Source organism: Bufo gargarizans, chromosome 1 (assembly GCF_014858855.1).
Source record: "Bufo gargarizans isolate SCDJY-AF-19 chromosome 1, ASM1485885v1, whole genome shotgun sequence".
Classification (NCBI taxonomy): Eukaryota; Metazoa; Chordata; class Amphibia; order Anura; family Bufonidae; genus Bufo; species Bufo gargarizans.
In genome coordinates, this window is record NC_058080.1 from 741,829,874 (window position 1) to 741,853,495 (window position 23,622).

At 44.0% G+C, this 23,622-nt stretch overlaps 1 protein-coding gene and 1 pseudogene across 1 annotated transcript in view; one reads left to right on the forward strand and one right to left on the reverse strand.

Moving 5' to 3' along the window:
* Window positions 1–23,622, forward strand: part of LOC122924966 (zinc finger protein OZF-like) — a 212,771-nt gene that overhangs the window by 36,809 nt on the left and 152,340 nt on the right. The window lies entirely within an intron of this gene.
* Window positions 16,835–23,547, reverse strand: LOC122925199 (annotated as a pseudogene).

The window sequence follows — 23,622 nt, forward strand, 5'->3', positions numbered from 1 at the left end:
TTTGGCCGATTGTCTTGTGTGGTACCATTTTGAGGTACATGTGACTTTTTGAATGCTGGATATTATACTTTTTGTGAGGCCAGGGAAAGAAATATGAAAAAATGTTTTTTTATGGCGTTCACCGGATGGTGTAGAGCATTGAGCTGGTCGTTACGGATTCTATCTTTTTAATTGTATATGGCTTAAAGAGGAGAAAGGGAAGATTTTTTTTTTCTTGAAACTTTATTTTTCTTCACTTTTTTAACACTTTTTGGGACTTTACATTTTGGGGGTCTGATTTCCTCTACAATGAACTACAATACATACTGTATTGTATTGCATTACACTGTCAGTATTATACTGACAGTGTGCTTAGGAGACCTACCCTGGTGGCTGGGTCTCATAGGTTTCTGTAGCTGGCAGGCTCATACGTCTGTTTAAAGCATCAGGCTGTATTAGCAGCCATTGGCCCCCTGTCACTGCAGCACAGGGGGTAGTTGGGGTCAGAGAGTGAACACCCGGTTAGCATTGTGTTTTCACCGATGCTGGTGTATCGGCAGGCACCCTGCTGTAATGTCAGTACTGACAGCCGGGCCGCTGCACTTAACCCTACTGTTCCTACCCAATCAAAGCACCGCCGTATCCTAGGAATAGGCTATCAATATTAAAGTCCTGGAAAACCCCTTTAAAGCCAGCTGGTGAGGGTACTTTCACACTTGCGGCAGGACAGATCCGACAGGCTGTTCACCCTGTCGGATCCGTCCTTCCGCTATTTTGCAGTGCCGCCGGACCGCCGCTTCGTCCCCATTGACTATAATGGGGACGGGGCGGAGCTTCGGCGCAGTATGGCAGTGCACGGCGAAAGGCCGCCGGACTAAAAGTCCTGCATGTCCGACTTATTAGTCCGGCGGCCTCTCACCGCGAACTGCCGTACTGCGCTAGAGCTCCGCCCTGTCCCCATTATAGTCAATAGGGACGGAGCGGCGGTCCGGCAAAAAAGCGGATGGACGGATCCGACAGGGTGAACAGCCTGTCAGATCCGCCCTGCCGCAAGTGTGAAAGTACCTGTCACTGCCACTTCTGTGAGGTCTGACAGACGTCCTTCTCTACCTCTTGCATGATGTTCTTTGTTTTGGTTTCACTTTCTCATCTCATTTTCTATTCCCAGGTGTCACCTATTTAGACTAATCCTCTTTCCTTTATATTCCCTCCCATACTGCCTCACTTTGCAGTTTATACTACTTCCTGGATTGAAGTGTTCACTGCTGGAGGCTTCTGCTACTGCTTGTTCAGATAAGTCCTTTCATGTATTGTGTTTCCTTGCTGGCTTGATTGTAGGTGACCCTGACTCCCTCCGTATTAAGTGCAGGGAGCCAGTGGTCGTGTCCCCTCACTATTATAGGGTTTTCAGGTGTCACACAGTCTAGGTACCAGGGCATACAATCGTCTACCTTTGAGACCCTTGTATGTGCTTAGCAGTCAGGGTGATAGGTTTTATAGGGGTCACCTATATGCTCCTTAGTTTTGGATCAAGCCAGTCGGACGTTTATTCATAACTTCCAGCTATCTGCAACATCATCCGTGACATTATAAACCGCCATAACCGTCTTAAGCATGGATACGGTTTCAGCCTTGATTGACCGCATGCAGGGTCTTTTACTGAAGGTAGCAGATCTCCGTAAAACTGTGTCTCAGTTTCAGGTGACCGGTTCTGCTTGCGTTTATGGAGTTTGTTCCGAGCCTAAGATCTCGCTTCCGGATATGTTCTCCGGGGGTAGTGAGAATTCTGTTCACTTTTGAGAGGCTTGCAAACTCCATTTTCGCCTACTTCCCCATTCATCTGGTGATGAGGAGCAGAGGGTGGGGATCATCATCTCGCTGCTCAGGGATAACGCTCAGTCTTGGGCCTTTTCGCTGCCGATGGGGGCACGGCCCCTCCCATCGGTGGATACATTTTTTGTAGCCGTGAGGCAGATATATGATGACCGGGATCGTATTGCTCTGGCTGAATCTAAACTGCGTCTTTTATGCCAGGGTAAACAGTCCGCTGAGATATGCTGTTCTGATTTTCTGAGATGGGCAGCTGATACTGGTTGGAACAATGCTGCATTCCGAAGTCAATTTTGCCATGGTCTTTCGGAGGGATTGAAAGATGCATTTGCTTTTCATGAGAGACCTGCCTCGTTGGAGTCTGCCATGTCTCTAGCTGTTCGTATTGACAGGCGTCTTAGAGAGAGAGGAGAGACCACTCCTTCCTCTCATATTCAGCCCAAGGACAGTAGGGCTGTCTCATTCAGTACGCAGGGGTCTCATTTTCTCTCAATCCCCTCTGAGGAGGAGGCCATGCAGCTGGGTTTGCTTGCCTCTGATAGTAAAAGATTCAGCTCTCAGAGGAGGGTTTGTTTCTGTTGTGGGGGTATAAATCATTTGACTAATGTTTGCCCCTCTAGGAGATTCATGGAGTTTTCTGAGGGTAATAAAAAAGAAACAAAAAATAAAAAAAACCCTCTAAAAACTTTCCATTTCCTACTATTGGCAAGGTTGATGCGGAAATTGAAGGTTTGCAGTTTGCTTGTAGTTCCCGTTTTCTCCTACCTGCCAGGGTGGTGCTAGACAGCAAGAACATTGTGAGATTTTTGTAGATAGTGGAGCAGCTGTCAATCTCATTGATAATCAATTTGCAACAATGCATGGTTTCCAGGTGTGCAGTTTGGAAAAGGATATACCTGTTTTTGCTATCGATTCCGCTCCACTTTCTCAAAGATCGTTAAAGGGCATAGTTCACAATATCCGTTTGACTGTGGGTGACGCTCATGTTGAGGATATGTCATGTTTCGTCTTAAGCGGATTACCTACTCCTCTAGTGTTGGGGCTACCCTGGCTCAGTAAACATAACCCCACCATTGATTGGCAAGCGAGGCAAATAAATGGTTGGAGTGAGTTTTGCAGAGAGAATTGCCTCATGGCGCATCTTTCAGAGGTTTCTACCAAGACTGTACCATCTTTTCTCTCTGAATTTTCGGATGTGTTTTCCGAGAGTGGTGTCCAGGAGTTGCCCCCTCACCGGGAGTACAATTGCCCTATTAATCTCATCCCAGGTGCCAAGCTGCCCAAATCACGTTTATACAATCTCTCCCAACCTGAAAGAGTTGCTATGCGTGCTTATATCTCTGAGAGCCTGAGAAAGGGACACATACGGCCCTCAAAGTCACCTGTTGCAGCAGTTTTTTTTTTTGTTAAGAAAAAAGTTGGTTCTTTAAGACCTTGTCTGGATTTCAGGGAGCTGAACAGTATCACAATTCGTGACCCATATCCGCTTCCTCTAATCCCGGACCTGTTTAACCAGATTGTTGGGGCTAAAGTTTTTTCTAAGTTGGATTTAAGAGGGGCATACAACCTGGTCAGGGTCAGGGAAGGGGACGATTGGAAGACGGCCTTCAATACTCCTGAGGGTCATTTCGAGAATTTGGTTATGCCCTTTGGTTTGATGAAAGCTCCGGCCTTCTAACATTTTGTGAACAGCATTTTTTTTTATCATTTAATGGGGAAATTTGTACTGGTGTATCTAGATGACATTTAGATTTTTTCTCCTGTTTTCAAAACTCATCGGGACCACCTACGTCAGGTCTTGCTGATTGTGTGGGAGAATAAATTGTAATCTAAACTGGAAAAATGTGTGTTTGCGGTTCCGGAGATTCAATTTCTTGGTTTTCTTCTCTCCGCTTCTGGTTTTCGCATGGACCCTGAAAAGGTCCGCGCTGTGCTTGATTGGGAGCTTCCTGAGAATCAGAAGGCGCTGATGCGGTTTTTGGGTTTTGCCAATTATTACAGAAAGTTCATTTTGAATTATTCCTCTGTTGTTAAGCCACTCACTGATATGACTAAAAAGGGGGCAGATTTTTCCTCCTGGTCGGTAGATGCGCTTAAGGCCTTTTCTAGTATCAAAGAGAGTTTTGCTTCCGCTCCCATTTTGGTACAACCTGATGTCTCTCTACCTTTTATTGTTGAGGTAGACGCTTCTGAAGTGGGTGTGGGTGCGGTCTTGTCTCAGGGTCCCTCTCCTGCCAAATGGCATCCGTGTGCCTTTTTCTCAAGGAAACTCTCCTCTGCAGAGAGAAATTATGATGTGGGAGATGGGGAGTTGTTGGCCATCAAATTAGCGTTTGAGGAATGGCGCCATTGGCCAGAGGGAGCCAGACACACTATTACCGTGTTTACCGACCATAAGAATCTGGCCTACTTGGAATCAGCCAAGCGTCTGAACCCATATCAATTATTGGATATATTGGAATGGCTCACCCTCCAATTGCAGGGAATGGGTGCTCCCCCTAAAAGGTAACCCCAACCTTTAAAGAAAATGAAACTATACAAGAGAGTAGGGTGGGCACACCTACATGTGGATTCACACAAAACTCTAGCCAATATATTAAGATTTATTTATAATATATAACACATAGGTACCTAATCAATCACACTAAAATAATGTTAAAAATGATTTCACATAAAACACACTAAGAATTGTTTCGTGGTTAGGTCGCAGACTGCAGTCTTAGATTTAATGCCTATTTCAAGTTGTTCGGCCACTAGGTTAGTGAATGCAATCTCTTTGATAGTCTGCGGTATCTCTGCGGTTTGTTCGGTGTAATAAGTTCCACTATGGGGATTACAAAACAAGTATGATAGCCTCTTGATTGGGGTATGTGGTTTTGCACCGCTGTAACTTTGATTTCACAGATACAGTCTTGCTGTTACACTGTAGCTGATTGTTACAAAATTACTCACTTTTTAGCAGCGATGGGGTGTTCGTCTTGCTGTGCTTGGCGTCCCACTTATTATCAGCACATGTGGTCTTACCTCCAAACAGCTTTATAGTGAGTTGAAAAATGGCTTTTTGAACAAGGAAACAGTCCGCTTTGACGCCGGGGTCAATGGGTAGTTGGACCCGCTATGGATTCGTCGTACCTTTGTGTCTTTTTGTATGCAGGACAAGGCTGGACTTTCGTTTCTTTGCTGGAAATATTCGGATGTTTGTAAGAATCCCAAGACGATGCGCAGAAGGTATGCTGCGGTTTTCTTCTTAGCTTAGAGACTTGTGTACACCAGACGCGTTTCGGAGTTCGTTTTTGGGACCACTGAGGAAGGAGTCTTGTTACTTAGTATATTTCCATATCAATTATTATTCATATCGGGACCTACCCTGGGTAAGGTTTATCAAATAATTTATTTACAAATGCCTATGCAGGCGTTGAACCTATCTTGCCCCAGGTGAAAATTTTAATACTTCACTTTTATTATTATTTGAGTTAAAATACGTGATTTGAACCTTTATTTTATTTTAATTAACAAACCAAAGGGAAAAAAAGGTTAAAAATACAGTAACCACTCCTCTGTACAGTAAAATATTGATCATTGGTCAAGAGGGAGAGCACGTGCACTAACTCTCACCCCTGTCACTTACAGGCAGTTTACTGCCTTCATACCGCTTGCAGTTACACCTACAATTGGGCTGAGTTGTGGGAACTGAATTCATTCATCCCACTATATATACAGCACATGGGTAGTACCATACGCTAACTGATCTATCCCTTTAATGGTGCACACTGCATACGGAACATTCACGGTTTTGATGCCCTGTCTCACTGCTAAACTACTCTAGCTTTGGTAAGTAGGCCAGCCGGACTACTACTAGCTAATTGACAGTGGAGTGAATCGCTGATTTAAAAACTAAATCTGCCCCCCAACATGTTTCACCAGATAACTGGCAGCAATGAGTACCCTATCAGACTAGAGGTTAATATAGGTGGTATTGTGATTGACAGGCTCCGCACCCAATGTAATGTGTGACTGAATGCCTGTCATCTGGCCGCTTCTGTAACCACACCCCCATGACAGAGTAATCCACCAAACTGCTCCATCTACCTGCACTGTCATCCCTAGCGCGCCGTCATCACCCATGTCGCCTCCCTAGAACGTCATCAGTGATGTCCTGCCCTTCCGGTAGCTGTGCCAACACTTAGAGCATTCAGGCTCGTTTAAATGATCTGCGCATGTGCACAGACTTAGATTCTCAACAGAGAGAGTGCTGCGCGCACAGCGGCTGCGCAAACACTTAGAACGTAAAGGCTCATTAGATTGAACTGCGCATGCGCGCAAACTTTAATTCTGAACGAGAAGAATACTGCGCGCACTGTGGCTGCGCAAGCACTTAGAGCTGAACACCCATGGAGGATGTCATCTTTGCACCACAGAATTTACTGTGGTTAGTGAGACTAGTGATGGTGTATATACATATATATATATATATATATATATATATATATATATAGAGAGAGAGAGAGGAGTGTAGCTTGTGGTATAAAAATAGGTGAATGAACTTTGATATATGAAAATAGTATTATACTTATAGATAAATGAGTGTCAAAACTAAAGGGGGCTCTAAACCCTGATACCCCAATTAATGAATTGTATATACTGTATAATGCTGCATAATTGACATGCTAGTCATTATTAACCATGTGTCACTCTCTACTGGAATACTATATCTAATGGGCAACTGTAATTTTGGCACAGTGTCGCCTGTGGTGCCTCAACTATTTGAATTAAGGGGGCTGCATGGGATGACGATGCAGAGTCAAACTACCATAGAATAAATACCATATTACAGCATTACTCAAATGCTATAACATCAGCATCCATAGTTCTGGCACCATACCTACACAGTGCCTCGGCACCATGGTCTAAAGGAGGGAGGGGGGGGGGGGGGTTCCCAGGTATTGGTGCAGAATTAATCTGCCCTGGGGATTGGTTCATATTACAGCACCTGGGGCAAGATAGGTTCAACGCCTGCATAGGCATTTGTAAATAAAAGCATCTGAACCCGAGACAGGCCAGATGGTCTTTGTTCTTTTCTAGGTTTAATTTTGCTGTCACGTTCCGCCGTGGTGTTAACAATGTGAAGGCGGATGCCCTGTCACGTTGTTGTCCGGGAGGGGGAACTTTGAAGACCCAGGTCCCATTTTGGCTGAAGGGGTGGTCGTCTCTGCTCTTTATCCTGATTTGGAGGCAGAGGTTCAGGCAGCCCAGGCAGAGGCTCCTGATATTTGTCCTTCTGGGAGGTTGTTTGTGCCTCTCGCTTTACGAAACAAGGTTTTTAAGGAGCACCACGATACTGTCCTTGCTGGGCACCCAGGGAGTAGAGCCACAGTGGATCTCATTGCTTGGAGATTCTGGTGGCCGACTCTTTGTAAGACGGTTGAGGGTTTTGTGGCAGCCTGCAGGACCTGCGCTCGTGCCAAGGTCCCTCATTCACGGCCATTGGGTTCTCTCCTCCCGTTACCCATTCCTTCCCGTCCTTGGACGCATCTGTCCATGGACTTCATTACGGACCTGCCTCGTTCCTCGAGGAAGACTGTGATTCTGGTGGTAGTGGACTGTTTTAGCAAAATGGCGCATTTCATTCCCCTTCCTGGGTTACCCAATGCTAAGACGTTGGCGCAAGCGTTTATTGATCACATTGTTAAATTGCATGGCATTCCTTCAGACATTGTTTCTGATAGGGGTACGCAATTTGTTTCCAGATTCTGGAAGGCCTTCTGTTCTCGCTTGGGGATTCAGTTGTCATTTTCTTCTGCCTTTTATCCACAGTCGAATGGTCAGACTGAACGCGTCAATCAGAATCTGGAGACATATCTGCGCTGTTTTGTGGCGGAGAATCAGGAGGATTGGTATTCTTTTTTGTCCCTTGCTGAGTTTGCTTTAAATTACCGTCGCCAGGAGTCCTCTGATAAGTCACCATTTTTTGGTGCATATGGGTTTCATCCACAGGGAGATTCTCAGGAGAGGGGTCTTCTGGTTTACCTGATGAGGAGAGATTTTCCTCGTCTTTACCCTGAATTTTTTGCCAAATAAATGACAATCTGAAGAGGATGAGTGAGAGATATAAGCGTGTGGCGGATAAGAGACGTGTGCCTGGTCCGGACCTGAGTGTGGGTGATCTGGTGTGGTTGTCTACAAAGAATATCAAACTGAAGGTTCCCTCCTGGAAGTTGGGTCCTAAGTTTATTGGGCCTTAAAAGATCTTGTCCGTCATCAATCCCGTTGCCTTCCATCTTGATCTTCCTCAGACTCGAAGATCCATAATGTTTTTCACAGGTCCCTATTAAAACCTTATGTCCAACCCACTGTACCCTCCTCTTTGCCTCCTCTTCCGATTTTTGTTAATGGTAATCTTGAATTCCAGGTCTCTAGGATTGTGGATTCTCGCATTGTCTGCGGTTCTCTCCAGTACCTTGTTCATTGGGAGGGTTATGGTCCTGAGGAGAGGATGTGGGTCCCAGTGGCGGACATTAAGGCCACTCGTCTCAACAAGGCTTTCCATAGGTCTCATCCTGAGAAGGTGGGTTCTGAGTGTCCGGAGTCCACCCGTAGAGGGAGGGGTACTGTCACCGCCACTTCTGTGAAAAGGTCTGACAGACGTCCTTCTCTACCTCTTGCATGATGTTCTTTATTTTGGTTTCACTTTCTCATCTCATTTTCTTCTCCCAGGTGTCACCTATTTAGACTAATCCTCTTTCCTTTATATTCCCTCCCATACTGCCTCACTTTGCGGTTTATACTACTTCCTGGATTGAAGTGTTCACTGCTGGAGGCTTCTGCTACTGCTTGTTCAGATAAGTCCTTTCATGTATTGTGTTTCCTTGCTGGCTTGATTCTAGGTTACCCTGACTCCCTCCGTATGAAGTGCAGGGAGCCGGTGGTCGTGTCCCCTCACTATTATAGGGTTTTCAGGTGTCACACAGTCTAGGTACCAGGTATGTGCTTAGCAGTCAGGGTGAGCTCTTAGGGTTTTATAGGGGTCACCTACCGTATTTTTCGCTGGGGGGGGGAAATGGCCGTGCGTCTTATAAAGCGAATACTTCGCTGGCCGCTATGCTGCACAGCGCGGCCAGCGAAGTATCAGTGACAGTGTGGAGGGAGGAGGCGGAGACACTCATGGCGGGGCCCGGTGCAGTGACTCTACTCTAATACACCGGGCCCCGCAACTGTTAAACATTCAATCTGATCTATATCTAATAGTATATGCTCTGTACGGCTCTTACTGTAGTACCGTAAGTATAGCGCAGACCGGCATCTCCCTCGGTCATCCTCCGCTTGCCGCACCTCCTTCCTCATGCGCCGTCTGCTCCAGCTCCCTCTGTCATGCGCCGCCTGCCCCAGCTCCCTCTGTCATGCGCCGCCTGCCTGTTCATTCATAAAGTGAGATAAGCAGGCAGGCAGCGCATGAGGAGGGAGCTGGGGCAGGCGGCGCATGACAGAGGGAGCTGGAGCAGACGGCGCATGAGGAGGGAGCTGCGGCAGGTGGCGCATGACCGATGGAGATGCCGGTCTGCGCTATACTTACGGTACTACATTAAGAGCCGTACAGAGCATATACTATTAGATATATATCAGATTGAATGTTTAACAGTTGTGGGGCCCGGTGTATTAGAGTAGAGTCACTGCACTGGGCCCCGCCATGAGTGTCTCCGCCTCCTCCCTCCACACTGATGCATCTGATGGGGGATCTGTAGATGACACTTAGGGGGATCTGTGGATGACATAAGTGTCATCCACAGATCCCCCCTCAGTGTCATGCACAGATCCCCCCTCAGTGTCATGCACAGATCCCCCCTCAGTGTAATCTACAGATCCCCCATAACAGTGCATCATCCACAGATCCCCCCATAACAGTGCGTCATCCACAGATCCCCCCATAACAGTGCGTCATCCACAGATCCCCCCATAACAGTGCGTCATCCACAGATCCCCCCATAACAGTGCGCCATCCACAGGTCCCCCCATAACAGTGCGTCATCCACAGATCCCCATAACAGTGTCATCCACAGATCCCCATAACAGTGCGTCATCCCCAGATCCCCATAACAGTACATCATCCACAGACCACCTTTAGTTCAAAAGCTACCAAAAGCACACCTTTTGGTTCAAAATATTTTTTTCTTATTTTCCTCCTCAAAAACCTAGGTGCGTCTTATCATCAGGTGCGTCCTATAAAGCGAAAAATACGGTATATGCTACTTAGTTTGGGATCAAGCCAGTCAGATGTTTATTTATAACTTCCAGCTATCTACAACATCATCTGTGACAGTACCCTAAACAAGGTTAATTAGCCATAGATGTAAGTACACACTACTATAAACACCACTATAAATTTAGAAATCTTATCTCTTTTCTCTCTACATCCTGTATCAGACAGACCATCAGCAGATTTGGTTTTCAGTACCATCTCAATGCTGATGACACCAAACTAGACACTTTATCCAGTGATATCATCCTGCTCTATTACAAAACACCAATGACTGTCCTCTATCTCGAACCAAATATTTTCCGTTTAGTCCTTCACAATGGCATTAACATGAGAGAGACTTTCCCCCAACCAGGCTGGGACAGGAAGACTACATTTCCTTTCCTTTGCCTTCTCCTCAGTGTTTCCATGGAACTGGAGCCTCTCAGTGTTCCTCAGTCATGAGTGAAGGTGGACTAAGGGTATTCTCAACATAGATGCATGTACTTAGTCTCTAACCTGATCCTTGGTATTGTATTTTTCCTTTTTCTCTAGATCTTTCCTGAATCTAATGAGAAACATAATCTTCATTTCCTAAATCTATCCAGATGTCAAAAGCTTTATTTAGCCTGGAATTGTCACAGTCTTTCCTGTGACAGGGGTCAGAAGATCTAAGAGACTGGCTGCACGTGATGTGATCTGACAGCCTCTTTGGTTTTACTTGTTTCTGTGTTGTCGCTGGTTATGACCACACCTCTTGTCTCAGGTGTAGCTTAAGTGGTCAATCCAACTCCTCAAATTTAATCTGGTCTCACCAATCATGCTATGTGGTTAATAGCTCCTTTCTGGTTGTGGAAGTGCTGGTGTCTGGTTCTCCTCTGAGTTCCTGCTCGTCCACGTACTTTGGAGTTAAGTGTCTTTTCCCTATTTTGTTGTATACACCTATCTTTTGGTATTAGGCCTGAGGGAGTCTCCTGTTCCGTCAGCTGGGAAGGAACAGGTCATCTCTTGTCCTAACACTATTTCTAGGGCCCTTTAGGGTCAGATAGGGCTCTAGGTTCCAGTGTATGAACGTTCCTACCATCGAGGTCTGTTCATACTGATAGTAATCAGGGTTCAGTTTAGGGATTCAGTAGGTGGTGACCTTTCCCCTTTCCCTAGTTTCCACGCCTAGTACATTTTCCCTTCACTCTTGTGTTTGGTGTGGAGGAATAAAGTGGTCTGGAAGGTTGATAATGTATTACTTCTTTTCTGGAAGAAACAGAGTCTTAAAGGAGTTGTCCCATCTAAACCTTTGATGGCATATTGCTAGAATATGCCACAAATGTCAGATAGATGCAGGTCGCACCTCTGGAATTCACTACTATTATCCTGGCAGTTCCGAACTATTCACCCTTTAAACTCTTTATAGGTATCGGGACTTTTTCTGCAGGGAAGCCATCAGGCTGCTAGTAGTCCCGGTGTGGTTGAAAGATGACCCCAAAAAGTCGGAAACACTGGTGCAGGGCACCGATGTATCAGGCACAACCATAGTCATTAACAGGCTGAGATCAGGACAGGCAGAGTTTGTGCAAATCTGTGAAACAGTCCAAAGGGCAGGGCAAGCAGCACAGGATCAGTACGGTAATCAGTCACTGGTCAGGTAAGGCGGCAGAGGTTCAGAATCTAGGAAACAGGCAAAAGTCGGTACATGGGCAGACAAGCAAATTATAGGCAGAGAATGAGAAAACCAGCATATATAGCAGAAACTGATTACATATTAGAAACAGCCTAGTTGCTGCACACAGAACAAAAGGAGGGTTAACCCTTGCAATTCTGCAGAATGTCATGAGTTTTGATGAAGAATATCCCCAAAAGACAAACAAGACATCAATACCATGGCCAACAGCTAGAGCACTGGATCTGTAACAGACACAGATGAGTCGAGCTATGCCTATGCCCATCTGAAGTAGCGGTGGGCACAAGCCACTGATGTACCAAAAGTCTTCTTGGGAGGAAGAGGATTCCAGTTTCTTGACTTGTAGGGTGTCACTAACTGCTGAAATTAGGCTTTCAGTCAAAGAGGAGAGTTTGGATGACTGCTCCTCCTCTAAAATATATTGTTATACTTTTATTATCCTCACAGCTATGGTTTGGTGTTATATTGAGAAAGCCTGATATAATGTTTCATGGGAATATTTTTTTTTTTTTAATCATGATAAAAATTAAAAACAAAATGCATGAACAAGCAGAACCCAAAATAAGTGGGTGACCTACCAGCCAGTACTTATCCGATACAAAATACTAGCAATTTATCCACATGTCTCTATTTATGTTCTGCAGGTAATAAAGATGGAGTGAGGATACATATGAAACACATATATGAGCATCACTTGGTCACTGAATTTATATTGGCATTATTCGGGGGTTAATTAACAGATGTGATATCACAAGCGATTCCCACCACCAATATATCACTCAGCTCCAGTATATAGATAGGTTTACCATTAAACCGCAGGAATGTATGTATGGGGTTAATTTTCACAGATCGACCGGTCAGATAAATCAGTGATATAGTCATCATGCCACCAATATCACTGTCTCCGCACACGAGGGTTAGTCTGTAGGAGCAATGAAGGTCACAGCGTGAGGAGAAAGTATAATATGAGCCAAGAAGACAATGTCTGTCAGTAACAATGTCGTGGAGCAAATAGAAGAGTTTATTTTATCTGTAAATACTGTTTGGATGAAGATGATAGCGACTGGCCACTTTCTGCTGACCAACGAGCCTACTAATGCAGCCTCTGTTGATGTTCTGTGCCGTTTGCTATACTGTGATCCTTCAAAATACAATGGTCTTTCCTGGGCCACTGTGTGCTGAAACTATAATGCCTCACACTCAGACTGGTAAACACCTTTATTGGTTGTGCAGTACGCAGCCCTGCAGAGTGAGCGAATGTGAGGTCACAGGGGTAGTTAATAGACCGAGGGATTCTCTTGGTACTCACAGTTTTTATATACCCCCCAACACAGTTGCAGTGAACCAGAACTTCTTTTACTGAACAGTCTCCAATTAGTTCCATATGTAAAAGGTTGGTAACAGGCAGGCTTCACATAAATGGCAGGCAAAGTCTTTGCAAGATACTCAGAGGGAATAACACTTACAGATCAGGCTGCACATTCCTCAGATCATGTCTGGCTTTCACCAAGGCCCGTATGCCCTATTGCTGGCTTTATCCTTGGGTAGGGAAACCCTCCTCTGGTATATATCCTCTTGCGGTAAATATCCTTCTGCCCTTCAGCTTTCTACTTGGCTGGATAAAAGTGGCTCTGCACTGTACTTTTAAAGGTACTAGATATCTTCAGGAGGCAACTTCTTCCCCTGGATTAACTTCTGAGCTTCTCTGGCTCGGGGCCTTCAGGCAGGCTAGACTGAGCTACTTAGCCTCCTGGATTAGACTGAACTAACTCTTTCCTGTCTGGGCCTAACTATATATAATAGGGGGTTCCCTAGCTCCCTATACAGCTTGGGAGGAGAAACTACACCCCTAACAGGCCTGGTACACAGGAATTAACATGGCATTACACATTACAATGCAATACAAAATACCATTCTCCCACAGGAGGTGGGAGCAACATAACCCTTAGTAGTGCCCACCTTTACGTAGTGGGACACTACAGTTGTCTAGTAGCTCCTCTGTGGCACTACATGTTCAGTACTGCCCCCTGTCTGTGTCAGGATGAGATGCTCCATTGGACATTTTATATTTCAGGCACATTTGAGTACTATACAAGTCCTCATCATCGAAAGTGATTTACAGCTCCCAGCATCTATTCCTGACTATTATATATAAGGACTTGCAGTGGCGTGCCTAGGGTGTTTGGCACCCGGGGTGGGTCCTTTGTCTGGCACCCCCCACCAATACTTAAATAAAATTATACACAGTAGTTTTGTCCAGATATGTGCCCTCTCATGGTAGTTATGCCCATATTGTGCCCCTTCAAGGTAGTTATGCCTTTACTGTACAACTTTAGTTGTAATGCCCACATTGTGCCCCTTTAAAGTACTTATCCCTTCATCGTGCCCCCTTCACAGTTGTAATGTCCTCTTTGTGCCTCCCTCACAGTAGTTATGCCCTCTCTGTGCCCATTTCAAAGTAGTAATGCCCTATCTGTGCCCCCTTCACAGTTGTAATGCCCTCTCTGTGCCCCTTCAGAGTAGTTATGCCTGCACTGTGCCCCATAACAGTAATAATGCCCTCTGTGCCCCTTCATAGTAATAATGCCCACTCAGTGCCCCATAACAGTTATTCCCACCCACTTTACAAGAGTAATGCTCTCTGTGCCTCCTTCACAGTAGTAATAACATCTGTGCTCCTTTCATAGCAGTAATTCCCATTGTGCATCTTCATAGTAGTAAGGCCCATTGTGCCCCCTTAATAGTAGTAATGCCCATTGTGCCCTCTTCATAGCTATAATGCCCATTGTATCCCATTTATAGTAGTAATGCCCATTGTGCCCCCTCCATAGTAGTAATGCCCATTGTGCCCCCTAATACTAGTAATGTCCCTTTGTAGTAGTATTGCCCTCTGTGCCCCTTTGTAGTAGTATGGCCCTTTGTCCCTCCTTTGTAGGAGTGTTGCCCTCTGTGCCCCTTTGTAGTAGTAATGCCCTCTGTACCCCCATTGTAGTAATAGTGCCCTCTGTGCCCCCTTTGTAGTAATGTTGCCCTCTGTGCCCCCCATCCATGGTAGAAATACCCTCTGTGCCCCCACCATGGTAGAAATGCCTTCTGTTAAAAAAATTAAAAAAATAAACAGCACCTACTCACCTTGTACCGTTCCTGAAGCTCACAGTACTCTCTCCCCTACAGACACAGATCGCTCTGTAGCCATAGGGAACATGGTTCTAATTTTTTTTGTTAGAACCGGACCTTTCTCAGGTTTCTTCCACTCTGTATGCATGACAGAGAGGAGGGTCTCATCTGCTTTAAAGACATGTGGTGCCCGAATAGCGGGATCAGAAGGCTCCCCCGGGTCAACATCATGGTCCCCCGACTTGATGGACTTGAGTAGTCTCTGTGTTTTTTCTGGAGGAAAAAAACACGAGGTAAGCTCCTCCTCTGAGGAGGAGGAAGAAACTAAAGAGACCACAGAGGGTCTCTCCTCTGGAGCAGGAGGTCTCCATAGGCGTCTGGACAGGAGCAGGATGAGCAGGACGCCTCTCTTCAATCAAGTTCATGACTCCCCTGAGGGATCCATCCAAATAGCTTTTCACCCATGAATACATATCCTGCATGGTAGGTTCACCAGAAGGTTGGACCCTCGGACGGCAGCTGTCACACCTAGAGTAGGGATAGCAATCCTCCAAAGGAGTGCTACAATCATAGCAAGATAAATGCTTCCTCTTGGAAACCGACTTTCTGCTATCAGGATCCCGCGGAGAAGACATCACTGCGGGAGGAAAAGACAAGACGATATTTGTATATTAAAACAAACATTACTAAGCAGAAAGGTAAGAGGCACACCGGAGGTAGCAGAAGAAAGGTTATTCAAGAACAAAGGCACCTATAAGCAGAAAAAATTGCAGCTTATAAGGGACTCTGGGAGCTAGCTGTGAAGCATGTGCGCACAATGCTTCCTTAAATAGACTAAACCCAGAAGAAAAACTCCGCCCCTAGGCGTGGAAAAAATAACCAAACTTATGGAACACCTATAAATAAACGCGCGTGATAAAAACGGAATGTTTACAAACAGCATCTCTTAGCAACCATCAGTGAAAAACACATTGCATCCGCACCTGCTTGCGGATGGAATGCGTTTTTCACACGGCCACATTCACTTCTATGGGGCAAGGGCTGTGTGAAAAACGCAGAATATAGAACGTGCTGCGATTTTCACGCAACACAGAACTGATGCGTGAAAAAAAAAAGCTCATGTACACAGACCCATTGAAATGAATCGGTCAGGAGGATTCAGTGCGGGTGCTGTGTGTTCACATCACGCAATGCAACAGCGCGGAAAACTCGCTCATGTGAAAGGGGCCTAATAATGAATGATCAAAAAATCGTATGTACCCTAAAATGGTACCAATAAAAATGTCAACTCTTCCTGCAAAAAACGAGACCCTGTACAAGACGATCGGCAGAAAAATTAAAAAAAAATATGGCGTTCAGAAAATGGAGACACAAAAACATAATTTTTTTTTCAAATATGCTTTATTATGTAAAACTGAAACCAACAAAGTAGTCATATTTGATATCATTGTGTCTGTAACAAACTGCTCTATAAAAATAGCACATGATCTACCCTGTCAGATGAGTGTTGTATAACATAAACACAGTGCCAAAACAGACATTTTTTGGTTACCTTGTCTCACAAAAAATGTAATATATAGAGGAATAAAAAATCATATGTACCCCAAAATAGTACCAAGAAAATCCCCTAGATTCCAAAATGGGGTCATTTTTTGGGAGTTTCTACTGTAAGCGTGCATCAGGGGGGCTTCAAATGGGACATGGCATCTAAAAACCAGTCCAGCAAAATCTGCCTTCCAAATAACCATATGGTGCCCCGTTTATTCTGCGTCCTGCCGTGTGCCCTTACATCAGTTTACGACCAAATGTAGGGTGTTTTATGTAAACCGCAGAATCAGTGTAATAAATATTAAGTTTTGTTTGGCTGTTACTCTCGATGTGTTAAAGAAAAAATGGAATAAAATGGAAAATCTGCCAAAAAAGGGAAATTTATAAATTTCATCTCCATTTTCCTTTAATTCTTGTGGAACACCTAAATGGTTAACAAAGTTTGTAAAATCTGTTTTGAGTAACTTGAGAGGTGTAGTTTCTACAATGGGGTCATTTATGGGAGGTTTCCACTATGTAAGCCCCACAAAGTAGACTTTTTTGATTTTCTTAAAAATTGCTTCAAAAATTCTAAACCTCCTAAAAATTATAAGATTACATTACCAAAATGATGCCCACATAAAGAAGTTATATGGTGAATGTTAATTAATGAATATTATATGAGACATCACAATGTAGAAAACGTAATTTTTTTAAAAAAATCGTTAACTTTTGTATTATTTTTTATAAATAAAGAAATAAATTAAACATATTTACTCAAATTTGCCATTAACATGAAGCACAATGTGTCATAAGAAAACAATCTCTGAATGGCCTGGATGAGTAAAAGTGTTCCTAAGTTATTACCACATAAAGATGTCAGATTTGAAAAATTAGGCAGTGGTTAAGTTCCACGAATAACCTAATTATGTGAAAATGTTTCTCTCCTATGTGAATTTTCTCATGTGTAACAAGATCTGATTTATCTTTAAAACATTTCATACATTCTGAACATGAATATGGCTACTCCCCTGTGTGAATTATCTTATGTTTAACAAAATATGATTTTAGTGTAAAACATTTCCCACATTCTTAACATGAATATGGCTTCTCTCCTGTGTGAATGCTCTCATGTTTAACAAGATCTGATTTTTGTTTATAACTTTTCCCACATTCTAAACATGAATAAGGCTTCTCTCCTGTGTGAATTTTCAGATGTGAAACCAGATAGCATTTCCATGCAAAACATTTACCACATTCTGAACATGAATACGGCTTCTCTACTTTGTGAATTTTCTTATGTGTAATAAGATTTGAACTATTTGGAAAACACTTTCCACATTCTGAACATGAATATGGTTTCTCTCCTGTGTGAATTTTCTCGTGTTTAGAAAGATATGATTTTTGTGTAAAACATTTCCCACATTCTGAACATGAATATGGCTTCTCTCCTATGTGCAATTTCTGATGTGCAACAAAATTTGATCTATTTTGAAAACACTTCCCACATTCTGAACATGAATATGGTTTCTCTCCTGTGTGAATTCTCTCGTGTTTAGAAAGATATGATTTTTGTGTAAAACATTTCCCACATTCTGAACATGAATGTGGCTTCTCTCCTGTATGGCACCTTTCATGTATAACAAGAAAAGATTTATATTTAAAACATTTCTCACATTCTGAACATGAATAAGGCTTTTCTCCTGTGTGAATTTTCTTATGTGCAATAAGACCTGATTGCCATGTAAAACATTTACCACATTCTGAACATAAATACGGCTTCTCTCCTGTGTGAATTTTCTGATGTGTAACAAGATTAGATTTTTTGGGAAAACACTTCCCACATTCTGAACATGAATATGGGTTCTTTCCTGTGTGAATTCTCTTGTGTGCACAAAGATAAGATTTATATTTAAAACATTTCCTACATTCTGAACATGAATATGGCTTCTCTAATGTGTGAATTCCTCTGTGTGTAAAAAGACCTGAGCTTTCTGTGAACTCTTTACCACAATGATACCTTTCACCCCCTTTCTGACTTGTACTTGCGGTAACAATCTGTGATTGGTCAGGAGAAGGTCCCTCATGATTTGGAGGATTATAGGATATATCTGTACTGTGAAGTCCTGGATGTACATTAAGGGTAATGATGTTTTTTTCTGAAGACCGCTGAAGGATATCTTCATCTGAAAAAAATGTTTCCTCTGAATTCTTGCTGGGATTTTCTGTTAAGATAAAAATTAGAAACTGCATTTTTCCCCCCAAACTAGATAAACATAACATTCCTATTAGGCTGGAAGTGGATTCAACGGGAAGGAGAAGCATAAGCCATTCTCCTGGATTTCAGTAAAAAAAAAAAAAAAAAAAAATCAGCACCAAAAAACTGCACATAAGACTGAATTGATATTGCCTTAAAGTTAGGGCTACACGGCCACTTGGATTTTTTGAAATTCTCATCGCAGTCACAGCATGTTGCATGGTGACACCATTAAAATACATTACATGAGATGTCTCGCGACTTTGTCGCATGGCACCATCACCGTGGAGCCCTAGCTTAAATCAAAATACGATTAATTTAACATTTTTCTGTGGTTACAATAAATGGACCGATATTTTGTTAGCGGTGTGCGGGCAGACTGCGGCCACCCCTCTCTGCTGTCTCCATCCCTGCAGGCAGTGGCTTCTCTGGGATATATGAAGGTGCTCTGGATAGCAAGCATACCCTGAAGCATCACTGGCACTGCTCCTTTTAATGGGAGTACCATCTGTCCCGAGGAAACACGATTCAATGAAAGAGCAAAGGGAGTACCACCTTTTAGTGGGAGGGCAATATATATAAATTTGTTGTATGCTTCAGGAAACAGCAGCTGGATATGGTAGGATACGCCAATCGGGAAGCTCATGCAGCCGCGGACGTCATGCGTCATAGGCACTTGCCGACGCATGCACGTTCCCCAGCTAGCGCACCACTAAGCAGCCTCGGTGTGTTGAATATTCTGCGCGTGCCCAGTATGCTTCAGGCACACACGCGCCATCTTAGTTAGTGGAAAACACACCGAGGCTGTTTGGTGGTGCGGTAGCTGGGGAACGTGCATGCGTCGGCAAGTGCCTATGCCGCATGACGTCCGCGGCTGCATGAGCTTCCCGATTGGCGTTACTCTGAGCAGGCGCAGTGTAATATACACAACGCCGTGATGCCGCATGGATTGTGCGCCTTACCCGATTGGTATGTCTGCGCTACCTTTTCTTTTGCTCCTCCCCCTGTATTTTAGATCATCACTTATCACTTGACATGGTCAGTTTTTGTATATGAATAATATATTTTTATCACAAGATTAGTACATCATGCATCACGATCGATATGTATGACCACGTCCTTACTTAATATTGCATTTTTTTCACGGTATCATTTTTTTTATTGTATCATTTTGTAACACACCTACCGGATGGATTTGTGGTCACATGACTTGTATACTGATTGTTTCACCTATATATATGTCACCATTTGTATGAGTTCTCTGCTTGAAAAAGGCTCTAGTACTGAGCCGAAACGTTGCACCGCACGGGTGATTAAAGGAGTCATTTGTTCTTAATCTACTGGAGTGCCGTTCATTTTCTGGACTATTCATTGGGGTAAGAAGCCTATTCCCTTAGGAGCGTGCACCCATTTTTTCTAACATTTGCCGGTGCAGCCATTTTTCTCTGTTATATACAGTACAGACCAAAAGTTTGGACACACCTTCTCATTCAAAGAGTTTTCTTTATTTTCATGACTATGACAATTGTAGATTCACACTGAAGGCATCAAAACTATGAATTAACACATGTGGAATTATATACATAACAAAAAAGTGTGAAACAACTGAAAATATGTCATATTCTAGGTTCTTCAAAGTAGCCACCTTTTGCTTTGATTACTGCTTTGCACACTCTTGGCATTCTCTTGATGAGCTTCAAGAGGTAGTCACCTGAAATGGTCTTCCAACAGTCTTGAAGGAGTTCCCAGAGATGCTTAGCACTTGTTGGCCCTTTTGCCTTCAGTCTGCGGTCCAGCTCACCCCAAACCATCTCGATTGGGTTCAGGTCCGGTGACTGTGGAGGCCAGGTCATCTGGCGCAGCACCCCATCACTCTCCTTCACGGTCAAATAGCCCTTACACAGCCTGGAGGTGTGTTTGGGGTCATTGTCCTGTTTTTAAAATAAATGATGGTCCAACTAAAAGCCCCCCACACCATCACACCTCCTCCTCCATGCTTCACGGTGGGAACCAGGCATGTAGACTCCATCCGTTCACCTTTTCTGCGTCGCACAAAGATACGGTGGTTGGAATCAAAGATCTCAAATTTGGACTCGTCAGACCAAAGCACAGATTTCCACTGGTCTAATGTCCATTCCTTGTGTTCTTTAGCCCAAACAAGTCTCTTCTGCTTGTTGCCTGTCCTTAGCAGTGGTTTCCTAGCAGATATTCTACCATGAAGGCCTGATTCACACAGTCTCCTCTTAACAGTTGTTCTAGAGATGTGTCTGCTGCTAGAACTCTGTGTGGCATTGACCTGGTCTCTAATCTGAGCTGCTGTTAACCTGCGATTTCTGAGGCTGGTGACTCGGATGAACTTATCCTCCGCAGCAGAGGTGACTCTTGGTCTTCCTTTCCTGGGGCGGTCCGCATGTGAGCTACTTTCTTTGTGGCGCTTGATGGTTTTTGTGACTGCACTTGGGGACACTTTCAAAGTTTTCCCAATTTTTCGGACTGACTGACCTTTTTTTAAAGTAATGATGGCCACTCGTTTTTCTTTACTTAGCTGCTTTTTTCTTGCCATAATACAAATTCTAACAGTCTATTCAGTAGGACTATCAGCTGTGTATCCACCTGACTTCTCCACAACGCAACTGATGGTCCCAACCCCATTTATAAGGCAAGAAATCCCACTTATTAAACCTGACAGGGCACAGCTGTGAAGTGAGAACCATTTCAGGTGACTACCTCTGGAAGCTCATCAAGAGAATGCCAAGAGTGTGCAAAGCAGTAATCAAAGCAAAAGGTGGCTACTTTGAAGAACCTAGAATATGACATATTTTCAGTTGTTTCACACTTTTTTGTTATGTATATAATTCCACATGTAGAATTGATTGTATGAGACCACAGACGGAGGTGCTCACAGTAAAGAGGATTCGCCCCTCCTCTAACAAATATAAATAATAAGATAAAAATACTGGGCACTCTCTCTATAAGTAGGACCTTGCAAAAGACGTGTGTAGAAGGGTGATTGATATTTAATTTATTGACATATAAAAATTACCATTGGATTTATTGACTTATAAAATATAAAATATTTAAGTCAATAAATCAAATGGTAATTTTTATATGTCAATAAATTAAATATCAATTACCCTTCTACACACGTCTTTTGCAAGGTCCTACTTATAGAGAGAGTGCCCAGTATTTTTATCTTATTATTCCATATGTGTTAATTCATAGTTTTGATGCCTTCAGTGTGAACCTACAATTTTCATAGTCATGAAAATAAAGAAAACTCTTTGAATGAGAAGGTGTGTCCAAACTTTTGGTCTGTACTGTATATACAAACAATTCTAAGGACATTATTTTTTATTTTATAAAAGTTTTTTGCGAAGGGGGGAAGAATATTACATGTCTTTCTTCCTAGGGGACTTGAAGGTGTGATCCTCCATGGGATTCCTTCATAGACCCTTATAGGAGACCCCCAGAAGACATGTTCCCGGAGAGCTGTATAGTGGGCACTAGATTATAGACATCCGCCGGTCACCGCTCAGAGAGGGGGCATAAGGCGGGAAAGGTTCCCTCCATAGACCCTTATAGGAGACCCCCAGAAGACATGTTCCCGGGGAGCTGTATAGTGGGCACTAGATTATAGACATCAGCCTGTCACCGCTCAGAGAGGAGGCATAAGGGGGGGAAGGTTCCCTCCATAGACCCTTATAGGAGACCCCCAGAAGACATGTTCCCGGAGAGCTGTATAGTGGGCACTAGATTATAGACATCAGCCGGTCACCGCTCAGGGAGGGGGCATAAGGGGGGAAAGGTTCCCTCCACAGACCCTTATAGGAGACCCCCCAGAAGACATGTTCCCGGAGAGCTGTATAGTGGGCACTAGATTATAGACATCAGCCTGTCACCGCTCAGAGAGGGGGCATAAGGGGGGGAAGGTTCCCTCCATAGACCCTTATAGGAGACCCCCAGAAGACATGTTCCCGGAGAGCTGTATAGTGGGCACTAGATTATAGACATCTGACTGCTGATATCACAGCCTAAGGTTGTTCTATAGAAATATCCTGAAGACAACATGTCCCCCTGTAACTTGTGTGCAGAGTTGTCAGGAGACCTTGTGTGTTGTCAGATGTCTTCTCAGTTCTTGCCCCCAGCCTCATATATGAAATATAGAAGATGAGGAGCTTTCTTCTCCGCTGTTATTATTGGGGGATTTCTTCACAAATTTATTTGATTTAACTGAAATCGCCAAAATGTCAGGATTTATTGTGATATCTGCTGACGAGCCCAAAGTGATGCTTAACGCTAGAGCAGCAGCCGGTGATCAGATTCTCCTCCTGCCCTGAAGGCACCAAGGACAGACTCTGAAGTCACTTTCTCCATTCATGATTCCATACCTGTGGTGACATCTCCTGGATTGTCCTCCTCCACCTCACTCTTACACGGGGGATCGCCCATCATCCTCTCTTCTTCATCCTCCACTTTAATTTCAGTCAGATCTTCCCCCTGATTTGTCATCTGTAACAATTCAGGACAATACAGCAGACAGGTGGGAAATCTAACAGATCCACAGAAGAGACCCCCACAATCTATGACACCTCTATGACTGCAGGACCCCCCTATATAGATATGTATAGGGCTCAGCTCCATCTACCTGAGGGTTCTCTGGGACCTTCTCCTCTGGACAGTCCTGGGAATACAGAGGACGGGGACATTTCTCTGGTGGATTTCTCCTCCTGGATCCATCTGTGGAGACACAAGCACACAGTGACTGAATACATGGCCTCCTGTAGATCTGTCTATAGATCAGACTCTTCTCTCAGCTCCTTCACTTCTAGGTTTAGTGATCGGAGGAAATAACACTGGAGGGTTTCCTGATATCTCCCTCTGACAGAAGCTCCGACGTCAGGCTCTATACAGTCACACAGGGGCGGACATTGCCCAGAAGCTCCATGTATAATCTACAATGTATACGCTGCAGAACACGGATTTCACAGGACGCCTCTCATAATA